Raw genomic sequence first — 21,567 nt, 5'->3', positions numbered from 1 at the left:
CCAAATTAGATGGACTTATTAGCGTTGGAAAGCTGACATAAAGAGCGTTTCAACGATATATAACATTCTAGGGTGGACGTTAAAACAAAAAGTGAAAAAGGTCATTAATTCAGCGTTGTAAAACCTGAGCGTGCCACTTGATATCGAAGGCGTGGCACACCAGCTCTATTTTCATAATGGGCGTGCCACTTGGAATTCTGGGCATGGCACGCCAGTTCTAATGGCCAAAGAGGAGATTTTGGTACATCATTGAGGCGTGGCACGCCAGTTTTGGGCGTGGCACGCTAGCTTCACAACATATGGGGCGTGGCACGCCAGAAGTGGGCGTGGCACGCTGGGCTACTTGACAGACTAACCTATTCACCTTCAAATAGGCATAACTTGAGCTACAAAGATCCAAATGAGTTGATTTTAATAGCATTGAAAAGCTAACATCCAGGGCTTTCCAACAATATATAACACTTTATAGTGAACATTTATTTTGAGGCCCAACCAACTCCCTACTTTCAATGTGCAAAGTGGGTCATACTCCAAAGGGCAAAATCAAGTAGGAGTGGCACTTGGAACCTCACGCCAACTTCTTTTTGTAGCCCCCAACCTTCAACCAAGCCCACTCCAACTCTCATTCAAGCCACAATTGTCAACCAATCATTTGCCTTAGTAAGAAGCTAGCGTTAGTGGAAACAATAACAACTAACAACCCAAGAATTATCACTAAATATCGGACATTAAGACTCTAGTAATCCATATACTCATTTTCCCAAGCCAAGGGGTGGAAATTTATCCCATAATTAAAATTGGCATTTCATCAAACATATAGAGGGCATAATCATAAAACATGACAAAGTTGGGAAAATGATGAAAACTATGAACCATAAAAGGAAAAAATCAACAATGGCAATCAATAAACATATAAAAACCATCAAACATCATTAACCAAAACTCAAAATTGCAAACTATATATATATATATATATATATATATATATATATATATATTGACAAGGGAAATTAAAATATATGAAAGTGTAGAACAAGTAATGTAATAAAAGAGGAAATTAGGGAATACTGACAATGGGATAGCAAAATCCAAAATCAAAGCTTGAACTGTAAAATTTTACAAACCCTAATTAAACCTAAGAAAAATTGAGAGAAAAACCTAAACTAAACTACCCTAAAACTATTCTAAATGTGTTGTATATTGTATGTTAGAGTATGGTATGAGTGCTTATGTTGCTAGCCTCCTTATAAGCTCCAAAGATACGGTTTAAAAGAAAAGAGAGTTCTATTTTATCATTTTGTTGGTTTGTGAGTTTGGTTTTAATTTAATTTATCAAAAGGGATTCAAATTGAAATAATAAATAAATAAATAAATAAATAAATAATTTAAGGATTTTAATAAATTTAAGAAAATCATGATTTAAAGTGATTGATTTATGAGTAAATGATTTTTGAGTCTTTTGAGAAAGCCTTGACATTGAACTGGTTTAGATTGAACTTATTTTGAAGGTTTTGAAAAATGTTACAAAATCGTTATTTAGTTTAAGGAAAAAAAATTTCGGATTCTTAATAACGATAATCAGAGTGACGCAGCAGAAGGCGAGAAAGAACATCGACACGGTAGTGCTCTGGTGGACGAGAGGCTTTGATGACTTGTTTGGAATGACAACACTGGTAGTAGAACACTTCGAGGAGGATATATCACTCGATCCGAATTTTGGGGACAAAATTCCTAATTAGGAGGAGAGGATGTAAGAACCGGAATTTTGACGTATAATTGTTTTAACAAAATAATTTTTAACTACCCGGTATTGGTTCAAAAATATAGAAATGATATTTTGAAAAAAAGGTAAAATTTGATTTCAATGAATTTTTCTGAGTGGTAAAATGTATCTTTTGTGGCAAATTTTTGTAAAAATGAGTACCGACTCTTAAACCGGCAGTACCGGCTCTAATCTGTCTGGTACCATGTTTTGAGAAAAAAAAGATTTTGAAAAATTGAATTTATTGTTTTGAGAGGATAAAAATAATTTAGAATTGAAAATCAGACGCTAATCTTAAAGATTTTGGCCCAAAGGAGGCCAAACAGACCTAAAACGCTAAAGGGTTGGACCAGGCCCAAATTGGAACCAAGACCAACATATATATATACATCTTTTAATGAGCTTTCAACTCATTATTACCCTAATTGAGAGAGGCGAGGCACTGAATAGAGAAGAGAGGAGAAGAGGGTGATGTTACTATTTATCACTATCTTCTGGGAGCCAAAACTTGAGCTCTACGGTGCTCCGATTGACAAGCTGTTTATGGCCACATGAAGCTCTCGTCGAGCTCTTCATTTCTATTTGAACAAAGTGAGCAACTTGAATCCCAAGCTCCAGTTTTCAGTTCTTTTACAAATTCGAGTTGTGGTTTTGTTTGATTGAGATTTTCATGGTTTTGTTTTTTAGGGGTGATCTAGCATTGGAATATTATTGGATTTTGCCCCTAATCGCGTTGGGTATGGTAAGGTCTCACTAAACCCTTGTATTTAGTTATTTTTGTGAACCATAGGTTTGATATTTGTATGTTATGTGATGTCAAATTGAGTTTTGGTGTTTGTTGGAGTTAGTTTGAGGCTTTGCATCGAGCTTGGTGGCTTCTTAGTGTTTGGTGCATTTTAGAAATCGGCTCAGGTATGTTTTCGGTTTTTTTTATGTAATATGTATTGTTTCTGGACACTTAGGCTAGTAGACCTTAGGATAAAATTGAATTGATGTTAATTGTTGGTTGTTATTGATTATTGTGGTTGATGATGATTGTTGGGAATTATTAGTGTCGGTGAGTATTGATGGTGATTGGTTATAATGACAAATCATGAGGATTATGAGAATTCATAGTAGTAAGTAAATTTATAATGTTTGTGATTGTTTGGAATGATGGGTATGTAATTTATTGATGTTGGATGGATGGTTGATGAGAATGGAAGTTTGTGAGTATGAATTATGGGAGAGATAGAGGATTTGAAACTAAATGGTTTAAGTATGGTGTGGTTGAATAATGATTGAAGTGCCATTGGTAATGTGTAGAAATGAGTAAGATTGAGTTTTGGTATGGTTGAAATGAATGAGACTTGTAAATCTGGAAGATTTGAAGTTTAGTACCTTTTTGGGATTTGAATCTTGTGGTTGGTGTTGAAATTTGAATGGTGGTTGAGAAAATTTGAGGTGAACTTAGGTTGAATTTAGAGTTGGATGAAGTAAGTATTAAATGGTTTTGATGATTGAATGATTGATATGGTTGAGAAATCTTTGGTATGGATTCTTGAGTGATTTTGGTATTGTTGGGTTGTGAATAATTGGTTTTGAATTGAGAAATTTAGTGAAATTGATTCTTTAAGGTTTTTGTAAAGATGGGTTTTAAGCTAACTTTGGTGGATCATATCTTGAGCTACAACGTTTGAAATTGATTGAATTTTATATCAAATTAAAGACAATTCAAAGGGCTTTTAAACGGTATAAATTTTATAGAAATCAGAATTTTGTAGAAAAAGATATGATCGTTGGAAGTTGGTGTAAAAAATCTGATTTCTATGATGTTGCAGAAATTGTAGGTTCTGGTTTGTGTGCGCACGCACACTGTGGTGCGTGTGCTTTGAACAGGGGGCCACATTCTTACTTGTGCGTACGCACACCTTTGTGCACACGAACACCTCTGTGCACACGCACACCCTGTGATTTTCAGAAAACGTGTATACGCACATTCAGGTCCGCGCAGATACACAGGGATATGCCTACTGTTGAGAGCATTTGTACACTCTGGTGCGCATACACATTCTATGAAATTTGCAAGTTTTGCGTACACACAAGATTGTGCGTTCGCACAACATCATGCGTACGCACAAACTGGGAAGACTCTTCTAAGCGTGCGTACGCGCAACTCTATGCGTATGCATACTGCTTTGTTTTTCAATGAAAACCTTGCTTTTAACCGTTTTACCTTCCGGCAAGCTTAGAAACTTCTGTAACACTTGTTTAAAATATTTTTGCCAGATTTAGGGTCTTGAATCAAGGGAAAAAACAATAAAGGAATAAAAAGGGTATTTTAGTTATGAGTTTAGAGCTAGTGACATAGGTTTGGAAGGTCTATGTAAATCCAAGCTTGGATTAGTGAAGGCTGAGTTGTGAAGTATATTGTTGAAGAGATTTTTGAGAAATGGAAATGCTTATGTTGAATTTGAGAAATTGGAAATCGGTGATAGTTTTGATGAGTTGAGAAATTGGAAAGGAATGATGAAATTATTGGATTATATGGGAGTGTGCAAAGCTTATATCTCCGGCGTGGCAGTTTTTCTGCCGCATGAATGTGCGGAGCTTATATCTCTTGCGTGGCAGTTTTTCTGCTGCAAGAGTGTCGCTAACACTATATCATTGGAATGACTTATGATGAGACAGCTGTTGTTGTTTCCTTTCTTGCCGCATGAGTGTGCAGAGCCTATATCTCTAGCGTAGTAGACTCTTTGCTGCATGAATGTGCGGAGCCTGTATCTCCAGCGTGGCAGATTTCTCTGCTGCATGAGTGTGCAGAGCCTATATCTCTGGGCATGGCAGGAAGGCTACATCTGGGAGGATGTGTCGGGTTGGCATTTTTGGACTAACAAGTGATATCACGAGCCAATAGGACAGGCATTCATCATATGCGTCTTCTATATGTTTGTTTGCTTTGCTTAACTTCAGTTATGCCTAAATGAATCACATGTCTATTTTCTATTTGTTTACTAGTTGTATATATACATTACTTGTGCTTTACTTGTCTGCATTACATGTGTTTTCGGCTGGAATTGGGGAGGCTCATTAGGCGGTGGCTATGAGATCACACGGGGGTTAGGTTGTTGAAGGCTGTGGGATTCAGCGGTGTGATTAGTATTAGTTAGAAATCCCTCTAAGTTTAGATAACCCTGCTTATGGTGTTTGGTTTAAGTTAGTTATTTGTTTTAAGCTTGAATATCTGTATTGGTATGAAGTTCTAGGGTTGCCTTTGGCGTCTCGGAACATTACATCTTATATATTGGGCACTGTTACCATACTGAGAACCTCCGGTTCTCAAAACATATGCTGTTGTTGTTTTTCAAATGCAAGTGGTAACCCACCTCAGTGAGTTACGGGATGGTGATAAAGCGGAGGATTTTTTGTTATCTTTTTGGTATTTTTGATTATTTTGCTGTAGTAATTTCTCTCTCCTTTCTGTTTTACACTTATATGGCCTTAGAGGCTTGATTTAAGAGATAAGTTGTCTAAGTTGTTTTAAACTTCAAAAACTCTGTTGTATCCAGTTTGACTAGCCAACCTAAACTCTGTAGGCTGTGACTAGTCCTCTTTTGTATATCATACTTATATATATATGACTTTTTCTATTTTTGCCTATGCGTTTTAGTTATCGTATATGAACGCTTCGCGTTTCGTAATTCTGCTTTATGTGACTTTGAGCTGTTATTCCTTCATTGGGCTTAAAGTTATATAAATTCTTGAATATATATTATATATTATAAGCTTTAGAAATATTATAAGCTTTAGAACTTTTGTGACACTTTGCTATCCTTTGCTTTACGACTTGCGGTAAGGCTTAGGATAACAGGGTGTTACAAATTGGGTGTTGTGAAAGAGATATTTTGGAATTTCAACCGTTTTCTTTGTAGGGATGAAAGAGCAAAACAATAATTTTTTGGTGTTCCCTTTGAAGATCATCAAGGTGCATTATAGGACTTAATGAAGGAAGCTAGTGCAATTTAAGAACAACACTATCAGTAATGGTAAAATATATGTTTTTGTGCATATTTATGATTTTTAGGCTCTAGTATTATATAATGTTAATGAAGCCTCTATGTTTTGTAATCAATATACTTAGGAGAATCTTAAAAGAGGCTTATGGTTAGTATATGTTTATGCATCTTGAATATATAGCACATATATTTTGAATATTAACTGATAATGTGGCCAATTATAATTATGTTTTATTTACAAATTTCAAAGATAGTATGATAATTTTATGGTGTTGATAGACATGATTTATTCATATATCAATTGAGTGGTAGGTTCATATTATACCTGGAAGTATATCATATTATTTTTCTTGGTAAAGATACCAAACTTATAAAGATTAGCTAGAAAAGATATGAAACTTCATATGTTGGAAAATATATATACAAGCATAGTTTGTATTGACTTGAGTTGTTATTTTCTTTTATAATTCAATGAATTTATTATTTTTCGGCAAGGTGATGCCAGGGCATTTTGGCCAGTTTCACTGACCTTTTCTTTACTGTTTTTAGGTAATTTCATGCATTTTCTTAGGAAATAAGTTAGTTTTGGGCAGATATTCACTCAGACCTTGATTGAAGCATACATTGTGCATTTTACATTGTTTCATGAGGATTTTGCATGATTTTAATGACAAAATTATATATTGCATTACCCATGACTTGGACTAGAACTTTAATGCACTCTATTGCTTGATTTCAGGACCAAAGGAAGCAAGGAATGGGAGGTAACTTGCAAAGTTAAGGAGAAAAGTAATTGCCAAAAACACTCTCAAAAGCCATCAATGCGCACGTTAAAGAGTCACGTTAACTAAGTTAACGTAAACTCTAACGTGGAGAAGAGAAGTTGAGCCAACGTTAGTGACACTTAACATTGTCACTAACGTTGGCAATTGCTCACAAATGGCCACGTTAGAAGCCATGTTAACCTAGTTAACGTGGCCTCTAACGTTAAAAGGGGAAGAGAAGCCAACGTTAGTGACACTCAACATTGTCACTAACATTGGCCTAAGGTGCAAAGAGCCACCTTAACTCCCACGTTAACTTGGTTAACGTGGGAGCTAACATAAGAGATGGAGAGTTGTCGACAACGTTAGTGACACTCAACATTGTCACTAACGTTGGAGCAACCACACAACCCCCAAGAGCCACGTTAACTTCCATGTTAACTTGGTTAACGTGGAAGCTCACGATGAGGAATGAAGAATGAGCCAACGTTAGTGACACTCAACATTGTCACTAACGTTGGGATGGCTAAGAATGGCCACGTTAGAAGCCACGTTAACCTAGTTAACGTGGACTCTAACGTGAGACCTAGGGGCACACTTGAACGTTAGTGACAATGTTGAGTGTCACTAACGTTCTCGAAGGTTGGCAAAAGCCACGTTAGAAGCCACGTTAACCTAGTTAACGTGAGCTTTAACGTGAAGCAAGAAGGGGCACTGGTGCACGAAATTGCAATCACACTTTTGTAATCCCGCACAACTAACCAGCAAGTGCACTGGGTCATCCAAGTAATACCTTACGTGAGTAAGGGTCGATCCCACGGAGGTTGTCGGCTTGAAGCAAGCTATGGTTATTGATGCTACGATTTTTGGAAATTGCACGATCGGCAAAAATTCCTTCCGGCAAGTGCACCGGTTATCGTCAAGTAAAAACTCACAATAGAGTGAGGTCGAATCCCACAAGGATTGGTTGAGTGAGCAATTCGGATTAGAAGTGTGTTCTAGTTGAGCGGAATCAAGATTTAGATGAGAATTGTGGAATGTAAAATTGGCGGGAAACATAAATGGCAAGAAATTGAAATTGCGGAATCTTAAATTGCATGAATTAAAGAGCGAGAAGCTAAATTGCTGAAATTAAAAAGGGATCGGGGTGATTGCATGAATTTAATTGCAGAATGTAAAGAGAAAGTGGTAGATCAGAAATGGGGAATTCATTGGGTTTCAGGAGATATTGAGATCTCCGAATCAAAACATTTTTATCCCTTCCTCAACCAATGCATTCATTGAATTTTGCTTGGCAATCTTATATGATTGGATCCCAATCCCTTGGCTCACCAATTCTCTCTAAAAACAAACAAATTCCCAATCCCTTGGTTTAAATGTTCATAAGAAGAGATGATGCTCGATCACTGATTATACCACACAGTTTCATGAACCACAATTTGGTAGGATTACATGTCACAATATCCATCCAAACCCCAATCCAATTCACTGTGAGAAAGCTTCTCTAGCATGAATCCTCCATTCCTTTCCCAAGGTTCCGAAGGATTCCAATTATGGATAGTTTCTTTCCCAAGACAACTAACCAATGGAATTAGATCGAGAAGCTTTCTAACAAAATTCAAGAGAAAAGATTGAAGAAGAAGATAAAAACTATTATTGATTCATTGAATTACAATAGAGCTCCCTAACCCAATAAAAGGGGTTTAGTGAGTCATAGCTCTGAATTCAATTACAAAAAGTATGAAAACTCGAAAAAATGATCCCCCCTTCGTTCCTAACTAACTTAAATTCTATCCTATTTATACACTTTCTAAATTGAGCTTCTGTTGTGTTTCTTGGGCTTTGAGGCCCTTCCCTGATTTCCTTTTGCTTTTGGTTTATGATCCATAATCCTGATGAGGCTGCTGATCCAATTCTGTAACATTCATTGAGCTAACTTAGTGATAATCAAGTAATGACACATGACTCAACAAATTGAAATTCCAGACTCATCAATTCTTCAGGCCCAATCCCATAAACCATGATATTCAATTGGGTTTCATACCAGAGTACGTTTAAGTTAATGTTTGTGCTCAAATGCTAACTTAAACTGCAATATCTTTGGCCCAGAAACCTTTTCAAATAGTGGCGTTTAAGTTGCAGTTTAAGCATAAACTGCAACTTAAACGCCAGACACTTCCAGTGATGCCTTTTGTGGAAGCACGTTTAAGTTCCAGTTTAAGCTTAAACTGGAACTTAAACGTTGGACACTCCTGGAGGTGGTATAACTCAAGCACGTTTAAGCTTCAGTTTAAGGTTAAACTGAAGCTTAAACGTGGAAATGGAAGAAAGCAACCCTGGAGTGTGGAATGGTCGAACACGTTTAAGCTTCAGTTTAAGGTTAAACTGAAGCTTAAACGTGGAAATGAAGAAAGCAACCCTGGAGGAGAATTTTGGTCGAACACGTTTAAGCTCCAGTTTAAGGTTAAACTGGAGCTTAAACGTGGAAATGGCTCCCTGGTGCATTTCTCATTTCTGGCGTTTAACTTCCAGTTTAAGGTTAAACTGGAGGTTAAACGCCACTTTCAGCTTTTCCTCAGCTTTCATGATTTTGGCGTTTAAGCTCCAGTTTAAGCTTAAACTGGAGCTTAAACGCCACTGATAGTTCCCAGCATTATATGGCTTGGCAGTTTAAGTTCCAGTTTAAGCTTAAACTGGAACTTAAACTCCACATGTGATATTCAAGCTTCCTTTATTGATTTTGTTGCTTCCTTGCCTAGCCTCTTCTTCCCTGAAATCATCCAAACAACTGCATCAAAGTCTTGCAAAATTTCATGAGAAATCTTCCATTCATAGCATTCAAGTAATATAACTAAAAACTCATGGAATTTGCATCAAAATCATATTGTTTGGATGGTTCATTGCTTTGTTATTCATTTAACCATTCTTGGTTACTTTAAGCTCAAGAAAATGCATAAAACAACAAAAACTAACAGAAAAATGCTAGTGAAACTAGCCTAAGATGCCTTGGCATCACAACACCAAACTTAATACTTGCTTGTCCCTAAGCAAGTTCTGAGTTATTTGAGAAGAAAGTATGAAACAGAAAGCAATTACATTGGCTATATTAGCAAGCATTTGAAGTTCATCAGAAGGGTTTTATGCAGAAAGTTGCAGCATCACTTTTTCATTCTTATCAGGTAAGATTATCACTTTTTCATTGCATCCATCAAACACTGCTATGGCCTCTTGTTATTCTTATGTCCTTGGCACTTTTCCCTTCTTTGTTTTTCTTTTTCTTAGAGCTCCTTTGCTCCTTGTTTGCTCAGTGTCATGTGTTACACAAGCCTTTGGCATTTTCTTTTTCTTATCAGTGCACTACACATATCCACTACAGGCATTTTAGTTCACATTTCTTCTTGAGACATTGGTGCCCAGCACCTCTTTGTGTGACTAAATGTTTTGTATTTAGGTTGCTTTTGATAATGGACTTTTGGTTGATAATCCCGGGTTAGTTAACCCAAGTTACCAAGTGTTGAAACACTCCTCAGAACCTATTCATCCATGCATATCCTTAATACATAAACACCACAGGCATTTGTCTCAGAAGTTCAAACCATTGGTGCCTAGCTTATTTTCTCAATTTTTTTGCTTTTTGGTTGCCCTTTTTCAGTGGCTTTTTCTTCTTCTTTTTCTTTCTTTTTCATGGCCAAAGACATTTATTCATCAAGATCTATAGACAGTATTCAAACTTCTACACAAAAATGATAATTCTACACTCAATTTCCAGTGATCTGACTAAACAATCAAGCATGTATACCACCACTTAATTCTACTTGATTTGTCACTAATTGAGCCAAGTTACTTTTGTTCAAACTTTTCTTTTATTTTTGGAAACAGAACAAGCATGGCAAGCATTTGTTTAAGAAGGTGAAGTTATATCCAAACATCTAGGCATTCACTTTATTCAAAGCAGTAAACAGACAAACATACTAGAAATTTCACATAAAACTTAAATGACTTAAAATGAAAGAAAGCTCATAAAGACAATTCACAAACTATTATTTGATTATTAAGGAACAAGACCACCTCTCATTTGTTGCTTGGTTCTTCTTGATTCTTGGGGTCCTGCTTCTTCTTGCTTCTTGCCTCTTTTTGACCACTTGTACTTCCTTTGTCTTTTCTTATGAGCTTTGTCCAGAATCCAGCTTTTTTCATTGTTTCTTCCACTCTTTCTTCAAGGATCACTGCCTTGTTCATTTCTCCTTCTTTCCTCCCTTTGAAATACTCATCAAAAGCTGGGAATGCTGGGTCCATCTTGTGTAGATGTTCCCCTATGTAGTTAAGCTTGATTTGAGAACTGATGTTGTAATCAGCTTGAACTGTATATCTTGCATTCTGCAAAGTGGTGGCTTCCTTGATTGCCAAGATATTGTCATCTTGGTGTTGGCCTATGTGGCTGAGGGATTCCTGTAATTGTAAATTCTGTTCCCTTTGCAGATCTAGGAATCTTGATTCAAAGTTCCTTTGCATGTCCATCATTTTTAGGTGAAAGTCCTCTTGCTTCTCTTGAGACCTCATGTATTGTTGAGACATTCCTTCTATGATTTCCTGCATTCTGCTCATATCCATGGGGTCTCTGGGAACTTGTTGCCTTCTTTCTGGATTTCCTTGCTCTTCTTGCTCTTCTTCTCTTTCTTGCTCTGCTTCTTGCTCCCCTTCTGCTTGTTGCCCTTCTTCATTTCTTCTTTTTGTATGTCTTGGAGCAATTGGGCCAAGAGTCATTCTGTGAGCAGTCATGGCCATTCCAGGATGTAGCCAATTAGGTTTTGCATCTTCAAGTGGTACTTGGGCCTTGATGCATAGTCTGATGATGGTGCTAGGGAAGTGGAGCCAGGAGTCAGGGTCACTTTTCTCACTAAACTCTTTTATCTGTTCAGCAATGAGTTTATGAACTTTAATCTCTCCTCCCATCATAATGCAATGTAGCAAGATGGCTCTTTTAGGGAGTATTTCTGAAGAGTTTGTAGTGGGTAGGATGGATCTCCTAACTATTTCATACCACCCTTTAGCTTCAGGTGTTAGGTCTCCCCTTCTCAAGATTCTTGGAGCCCCTTTTGTTCCTCTCACCCATTCAGCTCTGATGGCACAAAGGTCTTCAGAAATAGTCAAATAGTCAGGTTCTCCTATCATCCTATCCTCATAACTTGCTTGGCTGAAACGTATATTTTTCAGGCCAAGAGTTTTCATGATTGCCTTGGGGCTGAAGTCAACTTCCACCCCTCTCACATAGCTTTTGTATGTGGGTTCCTCGGTTGGATCCTCCCTCACTGCATTTGCATAAAACTCCTTCACCAGGTTGATGTTGATTCTAGTGATTGGCTTAGTCAGGAGCTCCCACTTCCTCTTTTTGATCTTCTCCCAAACACTTGGGAACTCCTCCTCTCCAAGGTCAAAGGGAATCTCAGCTAGTATCCTTTTAGGTTTCATCCATTCGGCCTGAATCTCATGGAAAACTGATTTGTATTTCCATGCATCAAATTCCCTTTCCTCCTCCATTGGCTGTTTGTCTTTTCTTCTTTTATGGCTAGATGAGGCTGCCATTGGTTCTTTAGTTTTGGCAAGTGACAAGCTAAGGTTGACAAGGTGAAGTAAGAAAATGTTGTTAGAAGTGTGGTGAGGTTGTTTTCGGCAAGAGGTAGTTATGCTATGATGAAAGAATATGTGCAAGAAGGAGATTTGGTGGTGTGGAACTCGTTCCCCAAGTGGTTCTTTATAGTGCATGCAAGTGAAAAATGGACGGCTAGGGTGATTTGTGAAGGATGGCTTGATGGTAAATATATGAATTAGGGAGAAAGACGAATTGCTTTTCACTTTCTTGGAAGTATTCTGGGTGCATTAAGTTGTACATGTAGCTATCTTTTCATGCAGAACTTCCTTTTCCCATGTGTTAGTTTCAAAGACTTGTGAACTCCCTTTTTGACCAAGCACCGTACCTCCCCCTTTGTCTTTTTCATCCATTCTTATCCTTCCTTTTGTACCTGCACAAACGAACAACTTTGCTATCATTTTTTTTCGGTCCATGTGAATAATGAATAGTACTTGCACATGTTTTTTCATTCTTTTTGAATTGTAAATCAATGATTGACTTCATGAGCTTATAGCCGTGACCCTTGTATGTATGCACACTTATTACTGGACACCAAACTTAGTGTTTGGTAATGTCTCCTGATGACATGAAATCCATGTTGGTTGTCCTTAATGAATGTGCATAATTCTAATAAATCATAGTCACTTTGGCTCTTTGATCCTAAACAATTTTACTACCTAAAGTAATTGAAATCAAAGTATTAAAACATGCAAATGGTATACTTGTCATGAATTTCTAAATCCAGAGGAACTTCTTGCTTTTCATTAACTGTGTTCAAAGAAGAACACCAAACTTAATGTTTGGTTGTGCACCTTGAATGAAAGATTGAATACAATTTGAATAAGATTTGGGGTGCCTTCAGGCACACCAAACTTAGAGACCAATTGTATTTTACATGCAATGTTTAGTGAACCTTATCAACAGTTGTCCTGAGGATTCAAGTTCATGCGTAAGAAACCATGCTTTATTAGATGCAAAGCAAAACAATAAAGAGTAAGGATACTAAAACATGGGTTGCCTCCCATGAAGCGCTTCTTTAACGTCACTAGCTTGACGGTTGTCCTTTGTTAGGGTGGATTGTAGTGCTTGATGTCCTCTCCTCTCACTATGAAAACGTCCCCATTTGATTCCTTCATGATTTCCAAATGTTCCATAGAAAGAACTTTCCTGATTGTGAACACTTGAGGGAGCTGGGAAGGAATGGTTTTGAGGCCAGGTGGGATTGGCAGATAATGACTTGATATCACTTTATCTCCCGGAGGGAAACCTTCAGTGGGAATTTTCTTGTTTCTCCACCCTCTTGGCAATTTCTTTACAATTCTTCCCTCTCTCTTGAGGATTTCTTCATTGACCCTTATGCCAGGAGGATCCTTCTGATCTGTTTCTATTGATTCTTGTGGCTTTAACTCTTGCAATTCTTGTTTGCCTTCCAAGGACTGTTTCAGAGTTTCAGCTGCTGGATTGCTTTCCTCCAAACACAGATGGCTACTATTATCCTTAGGCTTTTCAGGTTCTGGTTCAGGCTCAGATGCAGGTTTGAAAACATGGAAAATGAGTTGTTCATCATGTATTCTCAAAATTAGCTCTCCTTGTTCTACATCTATGAGCGCTCTAGCAGTGGCTAGAAATGGCCTTCCCAGAATGATAGGGTGTAGGTAGCTTTCCTCCATGTCCAAAATGACAAAGTCTGTGGGGAAGAAATAATTTCCCACTTTCACCAGCACATTCTCAACTACCCCTTCAGTTCGCTTCTGAGTTTTGTCAGCCAGTTGTATGATTACATCAGTGGATCTCACCTCATTCAGTTGTAGCCTCTTCATAAGAGTCAGAGGCATCACATTTATGCTAGCTCCTAGATCACAGAATCCTCTGTCAATTTTTGTTTCCCCTATGATGCAGGGGATATGAAAACTTCCTGGGTCTGTTTTCTTAGAGACTATGTCCTTCTTGATGAGGGCACTGCATTCTTTGTTCATTATTACAGTTTGTCCTCCCTTCAAAACTCTTTTCTTGCTCAGCAATTCCTTCAAATACTTGATATGTGTAGGCATCTGCTGGAGAATCTCAAGAAAGGGAATATTGATATGGAGAGACTTAAATGTCTCTAAAAACCTTGAATATGTTTTCCCTTTTTCACCTCCTCCTAACCTCTGAGGAAATGGTGCTTTTGGTTGGTATGTTTCCAGCATGCCTTTATTTTGCAGTTTCTTGGCTTGCTCAGTTTCACTTTCCTGCTTAGCTTCTTCCACACCTTCCTTCAAGATTTCTGGCTCCTGTTCTGAGGGTCTGATTCCTTCTTCTTCTGAGACTTCCTTCAATATGGTGATGGCCTTGCATTCTTCCCATCTCACTCCCTTTTGTTCCCCTTTAGGATTCTTTTCTGTGTCACTAGGGAACACTGCAGTTGACTTGGGGGCCTGTTGAGATAGCTCTCCTACTCGAGACTCCATCCTCTTGAGTTTTTCACCATGGTTCCTTAAGGTAGATCTCACATCATCCCTAAAGCTTTTCAACTCACTTATGTCCTGACCCATGTTTGCAAGCATTCCTTCTATCCTGTTTAATTGATCTTGAAATTGTTGGTTCGGATTAGGTTGGGCAGGTTGATTATTTTGGCCATGATATGGTGGTTGGGAGTAAGTGTTTTGTGTGGCTTGGTATGATCTTTGGTTAGAGTTTTGGTATGTGGAATTGTTATGTTGGTTGGGGTTGTAAGGTTTATGGTTTTGTGGTTGGGTTTGCTGGTTTCCCCACCCAAAGTTTGAGTGGTTTTTCCAGCCTGGGTTGTAAGTGTTGGAATGTGGATCATATGGTTGCCTTTGTTGATTTCCCACATAGTTGGCCTCTTCCCAATCACCTCCTTCAGTGCTTACTTCCTCTTGATCTTGTGTGTGTATTGCAGCCACTTGATTTGTTTCTAATTTCCTGGTGAGCTCTGCTAGTTGCTTGGCAAACACCTTGTTTTGGGCTAGAATTGTATCAACATGGTTCAGCTCCATGACTCCCTTAGTGTTGTGTCTCTCTGAAGCATAGTAGTACTCATTCTCAGCCACTGTCTCAATCACTTCAATGGCTTCTTCCACAGTCTTTTTCCTGTTCAATGAACCTCCTGATGAATGGTCTACAGCCTTCCTTGATTCATAAGAAAGTCCATCATAGAAAATATGCAATTGCACCCAGTCATGGAACATGTCTGGTGGGCATTTCCTTGTCAAATCCTTGAACCTCTCCCATGCCTCGTAGAGAGTTTCACCATCTTGTTGTCTAAAAGTCTGAACCTCAGATCGAAGCCTATTGACCTTTTGTGGGGGGTAGAAACGTGCCAGAAACTTGCTTTCCACCTCATCCCAAGTTGTTAGGCTCCCCCTTGGGAATGATTCCAGCCACTTAGCTGCCTTGTCCCTAAGTGAAAATGGGAACAAGAGCAGTTTATAGGCATCTTCCTGGACTCTATTGGACTTCACAGTGTCGCAAATTCTCAGGAATTTTGTGAGATGTTGGTTTGGATCTTCATTAGCACTCCCACCAAATGAACAATGATTTTCCACCAGTGATATTAACTGTGGTTTGAGTTCAAAATTGTTGGCCTGAATGGGTGGTTTCTGAATGCTGCTACCACAATTTCCAGAGGTTGGGTTTATGTATGAACCAAGAACCCTCCTCTCGGGAATGGCATTGTTTCCATCAGCTCTCTCATGGTTGTGAACTTCTCTGTCCATGTTGAGATCTAGAGCTTCCTCAAAATTGTCCTCAGATTCTCCTTCAGATTCTTCTTCTCCCAGTACTCTCTTCCCTCTTGCTTCCCTTCTAAGTTTATGAAGGGTCCTCTCTGGTTTGGTATATGGAGGAGTTGATGTCTCTCCTTTCCTACCTGTCATACAAGAACACAGCACAGGCAACAAACAAGTGAAATACTCTTGGTTAATGGAAGAGTATGGTTAGAGCAGTTGAGGAATTAATTCAAATAGTTAGTGAGTCAGTGAGTTAGTTGCTTGAATTTAAAGGCATAAAGAAAGAAAGCAAGTGCTTGATTGTGAAAAGCAAAAGAACATGAAATAAGTACTTGATTTGCACTAATGGAGAATAGGTTGAGGTTTTGGAGATGCTCTGTCTTCTGAACCTCTGCTTTTCTACTGTCTTCTTCTTCAAACACGCAAGACTCCTTCCATGGCAAGCTGTATGTAGGGTTTCACCGTTATCAATGGCTACCTCCCATCCTCTCAGTGAAAATGTTCAACGCGCTCTGTCACAGCACGACTAATCATCTGTCGGTTCTCAATCGGGTTGGAATAGAATCCAGTGATTCTTTTACGTTTGTCACTAATGCCCAGCCCTCAGGAGTTTGAAGCTCGTCACAGTCATTCAATCCTTGAATCCTACTCAGAATACCACAAACAAGGTTTAGACCTTCCGGATTCTCTTGAATGCCGCCATCAATTCTAGCTTATACCACGAAGATTCTGATTAAGGAATCCAAGAGATATCTACTCAATCTAAGGTAGAACGGAGGTGGTTGTCAGGCACACGTTCATAGTTGAGAATGACGATGAGTGTCACGGATCATCACATTCATCAGGTTTAAGAACAAGTGATATCTTAGAATGGAAGCAAGCATGATTGAATGAAAAATAGTAGTAATTGCATTAATCCATCAAGACACAGCAGAGCTCCTCACCCCCAACCATGGGGTTTAGAGACTCATGCTGTAGAAGATACAATGAGAAACGTGTAAAGTGTCATGAGGTACATATACAATGTCAAAAGATCCTATTAATAGTGAACTAGTGACCTAGGGTTTACAGAAAGGCATAAAGAAAGAAAGCAAGTGCTTGATTGTGAAAAGCAAAAGAACATGAAATAAGTACTTGATTTGCAGTAATGGAGAATAGGTTGAGGTTTTGGAGATGCTCTGTCTTCTGAACCTCTGCTTTTCTACTGTCTTCTTCTTCAAACACGCAAGACTCCTTCCATGGCAAGCTGTATGTAGGGTTTCACCGTTGTCAATGGCTACCTCCCATCCTCTCAGTGAAAATGTTCAACGCGCTCTGTCACAGCACGGCTAATCATCTGTCGGTTCTCAATCGGGTTGGAATAGAATCTAGTGATTCTTTTGCATTTGTCACTAACGCCCAGCCCTCAGGAGTTTGAAGCTCGTCACAGTCATTCAATCCTTGAATCCTACTCAGAATACCACAAACAAGGTTTAGACCTTCCGGATTCTCTTGAATGCCGCCATCAATTCTAGCTTATACCACGAAGATTCTGATTAAGGAATCCAAGAGATATCTACTCAATCTAAGGTAGAACGGAGGTGGTTGTCAGGCACACGTTCATAGTTGAGAATGACGATGAGTGTCACGGATCATCACATTCATCAGGTTTAAGAACAAGTGATATCTTAGAATGGAAGCAAGCATGATTGAATGAAAAATAGTAGTAATTGCATTAATCCATCAAGACACAGCAGAGCTCCTCACCCCCAACCATGGGGTTTAGAGACTCATGCTGTAGAAGATACAATGAGAAACATGTAAAGTGTCATGAGGTACATATACAATGTCAAAAGATCCTATTAATAGTGAACTAGTGACCTAGGGTTTACAGAAATGCGTAAATGACAGAAAAATCCACTTCCGGGCCCACTTGGTGTGTGCTTGGGCTGAGCATTGAAGCATTTTCATGTAGAGACTCTTCCTGGAGTTAAACGCCAGCTTTTATGCCAGTTTGGGCGTTTAACTCCAATTTTTATGCCAGTTCCAGCGTTAAACGCTGGGAATTCTGAAGCTGATTTGCAACGCCAATTTGGGCCATCAAATCTCGGGCAAAGTATGGACTATTATATATTGCTGGAAAGCCCAGAATGTCTACTTTCCAACGCCATTGAGAGCACGGCAATTGGGCTTCTGTAGCTCCAGAAAATCCATTTCGAGTACAGGGAGGTCAGAATCCAACAGCATCTTCAGTCCTTTTCAGTCTCTGAATCAGATTTTTGCTCAGGTTCCTCAATTTCAGCCAGAAAATACCTGAAATCACAAAAAAATACACAAACTCATAGTAAAGTCCAGAAAAGTGAATTTTAACTAAAAACTAATAAAAATGTAATAAAAACTAACTAAAATATACTCAAAACATACTGAAAATAATGCCAAAAAGCGTATAAATTATCCACTCATCACAACACCAAACTTAAATTGTTGCTTGTCCCCAAGCAACTGAAAATCGAAATAAAATAAAAAGAAGATAATATACTATAGACTCCAAAATATCAAAGAAACTTAGCTCCAATTAGATGAGCGGGACTAGTAGCTTTTTGCTTCCGAACAGTTTTGGCATCTCGCTTTATCCTTTGAAGTTCAGAATGATTGGCATCCATAGGAACTCAGAACTCAGATAATGTTATTGATTCTCCTAGTTAAGTATGGTGATTCTTGAACATAGCTTTTTTTATGAGTCTTGGCTGTGGCCCAAAGCACTCTGTCTGCCAGTATTACCACCGGATACATACATGCCACAGACATATACTTGGGTGAACCTTTTCAGATTGTGACTCAGCTTTGCTACAGTCCCTAATTAGAGGTGTCCAGGGTTCTTAAGCACACTCTTTTTGCCTTGGATCACAACTTTATTTCTTTCTTTTCCTTCTTCTTTTTTTTTCGTTTTTTTTTTTGCTTTTTCTTGCTTCAAGAATCAATTTGATGATTTTTCAGATCCTCAATAACAGTTCTCCCTTTCCATCATTCTTTCAAGAGCCAACAATTTTAACATTCTTAAAACAACAAATTCAAAAGACATATGCACTGTTCAAGCATTCATTCAGAAAACAAAAAGTATTGTCACCACATCAAACTAATTCAACTAGTTTAGAGATGAATTCGAAATCCTGTACTTCTTGTTCTTTTGTGATTAAAGCATTTTTCATTTAAGAGAGGTGATGGATTCATAGGACATTCATAGCTTTAAGACATGAACTTTAAATTTTATTAATCATGAATTAAGAACAAGACTCAAAAATAGATATAAGATAAGACTAATAGTAATAGAAAACAAAAAAAATTTAAATATGCTCCTAATGATAGAGGTTATCACAGAGTAAGGACTCAACAACCTTGATTTTGAGAAGTGGATGCTCCCTCCACTTGAGGGGAGAGCTTTTGGCGTTTCATCTCTTGAAGTTCACACCCCTGCTTCTCTTGTTCCTTCAGCAATTTGCAGAGCATGCAGTTCTGATTCTGATGTTCTTCCTTAAGTTGCTCCATAGTTTCTTACAACTTGGTAATAGATGCTTCTAGGCTAGCCCAGTAGTCAATTTCAGGAAATTCAGGGAGGAACTCCTGTGCCCTCTTTTTGATAGAGTTGTCTTGCATTTGTCCTTCCATTGACTTCTTGGTGATTGGATGTTCAATGGGTATGAATTCATCTACTCCCATTTTTACCCCAGCCTCTTTACAGAGCAAGGAGATCAAGCTTGGGTAAGCCAGTTTGGCTTCAGTGGAATTCTTATTTGCAATTGTGTAGATCTCACAAGCAATCAGATGATGAACCTCCACTTCTTTTCCAAGCATAATGCAATGAATCATCACTGCTCTCTTGATAGTAACCTCAGAACGGTTGCTAGTGGGCAATATGGAACGCCCAATAAAGTCTAGCCAACCTCTTGCAATTGGTTTGAGGTCTCCCATCTTGAGTTGGTTTGGGACACCTTTTGAATTGGTTATCCATTTAGTTCCAGGGAGGTATATGTCCTCTAGAACTTGATCCAACCCTTTATCTGCTCTCACCATCCTCCTATTAAAGGATTCAGGATCATCTTGCAGTTGAGGCAATTTGAAGACTTCTCTTATTTTGTCTAGATGGAAGTAAATAATTCTCCCTCTGACCATGGTTCTGTAGGTATAAAAAGCAGTTCCAGTCATTCTCTGCTTATCTGTCAGCCACAGATTTGAGTAGAATTCCTGAACCATGTTCCTTCCAACCTTTGTCTCAGGGTTGGTTAGAACTTCCCATCCTCTGTTTCGAATTTGCTCTTGGATCTCCGGATATTCATCTTCTTTCAGATCGAATTTGACTTTCGGGATCACTGACCTCAGACCCATTATTTTGTGGTAATGGTCTGCATGTTCTTTGGTTAAGAACTTCTCTTGACTCCAAACATCCTTTGGATTATTCTCTTTCTTGCCTCTTGAATTGGTTTGTTTTCCTCTAGGAGTCATGATCTTGATAAATCTTGGCCTAGTGATCACGGAAAGCACACCAAACTTAGAGGTTTGCTTGTCCTCAAGCAAAAGAAGGTAAAGAGGAGAGAGAGAAGGAGAGCAAATTCGAATGGTGTGGGGAAGAAGGGTGGCCGAACGTGTTTAAATAGGAGAGGAGGAGAAATTTTCGAAAATTTGAAGGAGATTTGAGAAGATATGGAAAAAATTTGAGGAGATAATTGAGTTTTTGAAAGAGTCTAGGAAAGGATTTGAAATAGATTTGAAGAGGATTCTAATTTTTGAAATTGGAAGGTGAATGATGAAAGTTTGTAATGTGTTTATGTAGAAAAATATGGATTAAAACAAGAAAGTTTGAAAAAAATTTGAAGTGGGAACAAAATCTCCTCCCCCTGCCTTTCTGGCGTTAAACGCCCAGAATGGTATCCATTCTGGCGTTTAACGCCCATTTGTTGGCCTATTTGGGCGTTTAACGCCCAGCCAGGTATCCTGGCTGGCGTTACACGCCAGAAATCCCTTTATCACTGGGCGTTTTACTAAACGCCCAGGATGCTGCACACCTGGCGTTAAACGCCCAGAATGGTGCCCATTCTGGCGTTTAACACCCAAAATGGCACATTTACTGGCGTTAAACGCCCAGAATGGTGCCCATTCTGGCGTTTAACGCCCAAAGTACCCCTTACTGGCATTTTTTCGCCAGCAAGCTCTTTTTCTCTGCTTTTCGCACTGAATCCTTCTGTAACTCTGTGAATTCCTTCAATTTTGATAATTACCCTTTAAGAATATGTATCAAACCTTGATTAAACAGAACAGATACCCTTCTTATCACTGGGTTGCCTCCCAGCAAGCGCTTCTTTATTGTCTTTAGCTGGACCTTCACTGAAAATCACTCAAGTCTCAGTTTTGAGCATTCTTGCTCAAAATTGCTTTTAAGATAATGCTTGATCCTCTGTCCATTGACAATGAACTTCTTGTCAGAATCAGTATCCTGAAGCTCAACATATCCATATGGTGATACTCCTGTAATCACATACGAACCCCTCCAGCGGGATTTAAGTTTTCCTGGGAACAATCTGAGCCTAGAGTTGAAGAGCAGGACCTTTTGTCCTGGCTCAAAGACTCTGGATGACAACTTCTTGTCATGCCACTTCTTTGCCTTTTCCTTATAAATTTTTGCATTTTCAAAGGCATTGAGTCTGAACTCCTC

The 21,567-nt window shown here is 38.5% G+C and overlaps 1 non-coding gene across 1 annotated transcript; it reads left to right on the top strand.

Moving 5' to 3' along the window:
- Window positions 1-15,339: 15,339 nt before the first annotated feature.
- On the top strand, window positions 15,340-15,443 carry LOC130953766 (small nucleolar RNA R71). The gene has a single exon (XR_009075928.1). It is a non-coding gene; the product is annotated as a small nucleolar RNA R71 (small nucleolar RNA).
- The last annotated feature ends 6,124 nt before the right edge of the window (window positions 15,444-21,567 follow it).

This window comes from Arachis stenosperma, chromosome 9 (genome assembly GCF_014773155.1).
Source record: "Arachis stenosperma cultivar V10309 chromosome 9, arast.V10309.gnm1.PFL2, whole genome shotgun sequence".
Classification (NCBI taxonomy): Eukaryota; Viridiplantae; Streptophyta; class Magnoliopsida; order Fabales; family Fabaceae; genus Arachis; species Arachis stenosperma.
This window is presented reverse-complemented; position numbering and strand designations above follow the sequence as displayed.